Source organism: Marmota marmota, unplaced genomic scaffold, assembly GCF_001458135.2.
Source record: "Marmota marmota marmota unplaced genomic scaffold, marMar, whole genome shotgun sequence".
NCBI classification, from domain to species: domain Eukaryota; kingdom Metazoa; phylum Chordata; class Mammalia; order Rodentia; family Sciuridae; genus Marmota; species Marmota marmota.
The window spans coordinates 17,122,869-17,129,869 of record NW_026000075.1 but is presented as its reverse complement, the minus strand read 5'-3'; the positions used below and the strand labels follow the sequence as shown (position 1 = coordinate 17,129,869).

Here is a 7,001-nt window from a genome sequence, read left to right as displayed (position 1 = left end):
TTCTGTTAGTAGTTGGTGTTAATTAGTTTCCTTTGAGATGAATCACCAAGAAGTAGGAAATTAATTTGCAATCTCATGGTGTTTGCACATACATGAGATCACACTTTTTATTTTACTGCAAAATATGAAAGGAATAGAAAATTCATAAGCAACAGAATGGAAAGTCTTGATGGTGGTTTTACTTTTCTTTTTCTTTTTTTTTCCCTTAGTTTTCTTTCAATATACGCAGGAATGTGTAAATAAAACCGGCGTGCTTATTTAACAAAGAATTTGCTGACACTCTTGTCCAACCCACAGTTGTTCTAAATTTGCTGCAACTTCCTCGGACCGCCTCCAGATGGCGGCCTAGTGCCCATTTGCTCATCCCAGAGAGCGGCCAATTGCCAGCTGCTGGGGAGAAAGAGCTTGGAGCGGCAGGGCTTAACCCGGTACAGCTCAGAGGTGGGTTTCTGAAGGACTCGGGGAGACAGCTGCAACAAGGTATCACTCACTGTACAAGTATTTTCATTTCCGAGAGCAAAAAGAAGAACTTAAACGGGCGGCACTTGGAGTGTAAATTTCTTTGTAGTATTTAAAAGCAGCATGGATCATTGGCAGCCGAGCTGGTATGTGCGATAGAAACTACTCAATGGAAAATGTGCTGGGTAGGGACCGGTCTGATCATCCTTTGTGTACCAAATGTTCTATGTCCTGGATTGTGCCTATATGTTACACTCATTTCATTTTCACCAGCATCATGGGGACTTGGGGGTCAAAAGCTTTCATTTTTTCCAATGTGATGAAATGAAAGCTTTACAGGACATTGTTTATTGCTAGAAATGTGAAATGAGTCAATGTCTAAAGAAACACATGATAATGATACAAAAATACTTTTATATATCTTTGTTAGAGATAAAGAAAGAATTAAAGTCTTCATATATGGTTTTACTTGATAAGACTTTCAAAAGATGTGGCAAAAAATATGTTAACTAGTTATCAAAACACTTATGCCTGTAGGAGTAGACTTAAACACACCTGTAAAACATAAACATTTCACATCTGTGTTCCAGAATGAACACTGTGTAGCTATGAAAACAGTAATTATGAGAACTCCATATCATATGTATGTATATTTGTATAGACTAATATGTGCTGTGTTTGTATACATAATAACATGTATGTGTGACCTAGATACAGAATTATCATTGAATAGTTACATAAATATATATAACATATATACATAATATATATAATATATATACATTATATATATACTTAATATATATATATATATATATAATATATATATATATATGTGTGTGTGTGTGTGTGTGNCAACTGGGTAATTCTCCTAAAATCAGGAATGTACATAAGACTGTGTGTGTGTGTGTGTGTGTGTGTGTGTGTGTGTGCTTGACATGGATGGATTTTTATACTTTCACACATAATATTTCCATCTAGATAACTTAGTATATAGATCATATGTTGACAAAAATTAAATGTAAATTTAAAGAAAGTACTTGTTTCACTGTTATATTTTAAATTTCATGAGTTTCATTCAGCTGTGCCCTTAATTTTCTATGATTTTAAATTTTGGAGAAGACCTATTTTTTAATATTTTGAACATAAAGCATTGCTGAGGTGACTATATGGGATTAGAATGCATAGACATTTTATAAATGCAGAATCTTTGCACTTAGGATTATATGTGGAGTTCTCAAGAGTTCTGAAAACCTGAGAGCTCTGACTGGGGTTTATGTTCAAAAAACAGCCAGAAAACTGAAAGATTCAAAGATTCAGAACAAAATGAAAGTAACTCATGTTAAGGTTTTAAGTAGTATTTTTACTCTAACACCATTGTTAGACTAAGCTTATACTGATTCCCTTGGTAACAGATGTTGCACAAGAAAAAGCAAATGACTTTCATATTCTGCCATTTTGCAGAAATACACACAAACATAAGAAATTTGAATTTAACATAAGAAATTTGAATTGATAACTAAGTAGGATAGTATGTTAAGTAAAGCATAAGATACCATGAAAAGTTGAAAACTTTAGAGTCCCTGCCCTTGGAGTTGCCAATCAAATGACTAAGTTGGGCATGTTCCTGCATATAAGTACATGGTAAAATACAAACCAAATTAAATGCCTAGAGAGAAAGTCATGTATAGGACCTGTAGCATTTAAAAGGGGGAAGAGATCTATTTAGGAGAATCAGTAAGAGCTTCAGATAGGAAGGTCCTTTTTCAAGGAATAGGGTGAAGATTCATTTTGGTAAGTGGGATAATCTCCAAGTCTTATTCTGGTCAGACATTTAGATTGTATTGGGTATTTCTCATTGGTCTCAAAGGTGAGCGGTAAGAAATAATAATATGTAAACAATGGGGAAGTATTGGAGAAGGCCTTGAACAACAGGCTGACAATTCTGAGTTTCATCATTCTTTTCCAGGGTCACCAACAATGCAGGTATCTCATATTCTTAGAAACACCAAAATAGTGCATAACCAGAGTAAGCATCAAGTTTCTAGATAATTTTATATCTTACCTATTGTCTATCCACCATATCAAAATGTATGCTAAAAGAAGTGATACTCTTTTAATCTTATGTCCTCAGGCCTAGAAATTGCTTGAAAAAATATTTCTCAACTGAATGAATGAATAAATAGTAAAATGGAGAGAACTTTAGGATTCTGTGTCATTTGTTTTTAATTTTCCTGATATTGTATGCATGCTAAACATCCTCAGAATTTACCAAGTCTGTGAAGTTATTGTTCCAGCTGATTTCATTTATGGCTCAGGTAATGCCAAGTAAGTTCCTGGAATCACTACTACTGATGTTTAATCTTACTCTATTTTTAACTTCTTAAGTGAATAGCTTGCCTTTGCATTTTTAAAAAGGTTATCAAGATAATTACAAACTGTGATTATTCAGGCAGAATTCACCAGTTCATCTTCATATTAACACAAAAGACATACTGTGTTTATAACACCTGTTAAAGAAATAAATTCAGGGGAAGAGTTGAAGAGTTGGAGGAAGACTTCACACTTTATAACATACTTTAACCTCCTTAAAAGAACACTTGAAATATTTGGTTGTCTATAACTTCATTTAAGTCAAACTCTCTAAAGCCTTTTTATAATTAGGGAGATGCAAAGTGGTCATTTGAGAGAACCTAACCTGTATGCTTTCATAGTATTTAGAGATATTAAAATAACTTTCTTGGGGTCATGCCCTCATAAACAGTGGTGATCCTCTTCCTGCTCCTTATGTAATAATATTTATACCTTTTATCAACAGGCATATGTGAACAAACTAGTGAAGAAAAATATTTTTGTCATTTGAAACGATGATACTAAATGGAAAGAAGCAGGCATTTTAAAGGAATTACAACTATGAATCACTCACCTAAATTATAAATGAAAGTGTAGAATTTAACAAATAGAAAGGCCAAATAAATAATGCCACTGAACCAACAACTTTAAAAACTGAACACCTGAAGTTTCCCCTGTTGCATGAGAGACCTTTCATCTGGGATGATGATTTATAGATCTTAATTTACTTTCACATGACTCATCTGAAAATACACTAGGGTGGAATTTTTGCAGTTTGAAATTAAATGTTGATGGGATTTATATGTGTCAGTTAAACTGAGAATGCAGAATTTCAGTCTCATTTTGAGCTAATCTGCGCAGAGTCAGGCTTTTTCTATCATCAGTTTCAATATAACAAATTTCCACACCGGCCTGGGTCTCCATCCTGCTGGATCTGCTGTTAATGCTTTATTTTTAGCTCTTTAAAAGGAGGTAGTCAGGGGGCTGGGGTAGTGCACGTGTCTGGTATGTGTGAAGCACTGGGTTCGATCCTTAGCACCACACAAAAATAAGTAAATAAATAAATAAAATAAAATAAAATGAAGGTATTCTATCCATCCACAAATAAAAAATATATTTTTTTTTTAAAAAAAGGAGGTAGTAAGACATGGTAGCTGGCCTAAGACTTCACCCTATTCTAAGCCCTAGGGCAAGGGTTGGCCTGGAAACTAATGGATTAGAGAAGGATACACTGTTCAAATAGTGCTGGCTGTTCAGTTTTGGAGGAATATACTGCAGTATATGCTGCAGGGTTTTCCCCCTAGTGGTTGACTTAAAGCTATTGTGTTTCTTAAAACAATAGAAGTAGACTTTTCTTTGTATAACAGAGCTGCTTAGTCAGAATTCCCCTTAGTTTTTAAAGACATTTATAAGCTTCAATGGTTTTATTTAAATTGTCATTTGAAAGATATGAATATAATACCCTGAAAACATAGTGATGACTTACTTCCCTTTAGTGTTTGAAAGGCTATATATTAAAAAATACACAAAGTATACACAAATAGTGGAAGTTTTTCTATTACTGGAGATCACACATTATACTTCTCTTTATGTAAAGAAAAATTTTCTTCCTCTGTGTATCCCAATGTCAAATTTTGTATAGTCAGTGTCACTGAATCAGTTTAACATGATTTTTCCGTAGCCTCTCCAACCATACTATAAACTCCTTAAAGGCAGGAAGCAAATCCCAGGTTTCCTTTGAGTCTCAGTATCTCCCTTTTATACTGGACACATTGTTTTGGTTTTTTGACAACTGAATAAAGACTAAATTCCATTTTTTCACACAAATTAAAATAATAGATGTAGTCATGTAGCAGGGGCATCTAAGGGGCAGAATGAAAGTCTTTCTAGTATTCAAGATGTCAGGCATGTTACACCTGACACACGACAGAAGAAAGAGAAATTTCCCTGTTCTTAGTTGTTTTAAGTGGAACTTCCTTTAAAATAACATATGACATGTAGACATATGTATGAAGGCATAAAACTTGTATTGACATGGTAAAGTTACTTACATTTGGAATAGGTACCTTCTAGCACACCTGTGTTCTTGGAATATTGTATATCTGCAGGTAGGAGAGTCCAAAGTCAGAAATGGTAAAAGACAAGTGAGCAAAGTTCTCACAGTAAGAATCCACCTTAAGGAAACTGAAACATTCATGTGCTTCAGAAGTTCCTGAAAAAAAAAAAATCATGTGTTTTTATAATGAACTTATTTATGAGCATACCACAAGTTGTATAAAAATAAGTTTATAGCAACAAATTTCTGTTTCGGCAAGTGCTAAAGGAAAATAACAAAGGATCTATGGCTGTATTGTTAACAGGAGTGTGGGAGCTTTTCTGATATCTCTAGACTAAAGGCTAACAGAGGCACTTTTGGTTACTAAGTTGAATTTTTTTCCCCCTGGTCTCAGGCTCATTAACGATGGAAGTAGGAGGGAGAGCATATAAAGTGGTAGCTGCAGCTGTGGGCACTCAGATCATTTGTCACCTGGCATGAAGTTAGTGTTGGCAGCTCCCAAGTTCCAGCACAGAACACCAGGGAGCGAATGCCAACTGATTGTTGTTACTCACCAGCTTGCTAGCTCAGTCCCTTTCATTCTTCAGATCTCTCCTGAAGTGTTGCTGTCTCCAGGTAGCTTTGCCTCACCTCTCTAAAGGCACTTAGCACCCTTCTCTCCACTGTTGTGGCCTCATATTCTCACCACTTAAAGAAACCTTCCCTCCGCAGTAAACTAAGGACAGGGGCTGAATCTTGTCCAATATGACTTCATATTTTTGTCTTGCATAAAATAGATTTACAAATATTTATGATTATCATATGTTGCATGATGGTTTTATGACTATAGATTTTGATTTTAGTAAAGATGGCATTTGAATCTTAGTGCTATATCAAAGTATTATTTTGGTAATTCTAGGAGGATTTACTCGTGGGATTTCTATGTATTACTGTATTAATCCTCAAAAACAAAACAAAACAAAAAACTAATCAAGTTGGTGGCATTGTCATTCTGCTTTATATTAGAAATTAAATTATGGGCACACTAAGTCACCTGGCCAAGGGCACAGAGCAAAGAATAATGAAAGTAGAAGATTCTGAATAGTACTCGGGACAGAGTCAACATGTGCTAACTGCAGGAATGGGGGTTATTGCAATTTTATTTGTAGAAGACTGATTCCCATGTAAATGGGAAATTGCCCCCACACAGTTAAAAACAGTTTGTTCCTGACTTCAGAGCCTTATGTTGCAGAAATGTTATTTGTAGAATTTCCATGGAAGCCAAATGTGGTCAAGGAAAGAAACGACTAATATGCACAATCTGAGAGGATCCTTATTTTTCATTTAATATTTAGAATGTTGAACATGTTAGAAATTCTTATAAGAAATATGCTCTTCTTATGGACCTCAGGATTTTTAAAAAAAGCAAATTATAGCTTGGGCTAACTTAATAGTTTGCAGCATCCTTTATTTTGCTTTATTTATACATTTTATTTGCTTTGTACAATGTTTACTTTTTTCTCATTATCAAATGCCTTGTGTAGAAAATATGTAAAATTCAAATGAACTGAAAGAAAGGGAAAAATCATCCATAATTACTTGACCAAGATATAACTATTATGAATCCTGTAGCATTTTTCCTTTTTTAACAAAACTGCACATATATGCATTTGTAAACACATACATTTTAATATGAAATTGTTATAGATAGGATTTTATTTCCTATTGTACCTGTTATTTTAAAGTGTTCTTTAAAAATTATCTTAATACCTGCATAATATTATACAATGTGGATATATTATCCTTTTATTTAGTAATTTTCCTTTTTTAATATTCCTCTAATTTTGGAAATACTTTAGTTTCTAAGTTTAGCCTCTTTGAACAGGCTTAATATGGTGCTTTACATAACAGATGTACCCTTTAAATAATCATTTTAAGTTACTAATTAACATGTAATAAGTTTGCTAAAGGTGACACTACATTTCTGCCCAGATATAAACAGGACATCTTTTTTTTTTAATGTGGATTCTGTGGTTAAAGAAATAACAAGGTAAAAATAGAATTGCAGATTGGAATGAACTAATATTTCTCAAGTGACCATGGTATGCTGTGACCTACAAGATCAGCACTGTAATCACCATTTTACTGTGATTAA

The 7,001-nt window shown here is 33.9% G+C and overlaps 1 long non-coding RNA gene across 1 annotated transcript in view; it reads left to right on the top strand.

Annotated features, from left to right (window-relative positions):
- The first annotated feature begins 388 nt into the window (after positions 1-388).
- LOC125620069 overlaps positions 389-7,001 on the top strand; it is a 266,716-nt gene continuing 260,103 nt past the window's right edge. The window contains exon 1 of the long non-coding RNA XR_007351657.1: positions 389-605. This is a non-coding gene — a long non-coding RNA (uncharacterized LOC125620069). The remainder of the gene's footprint in view (positions 606-7,001) is intronic.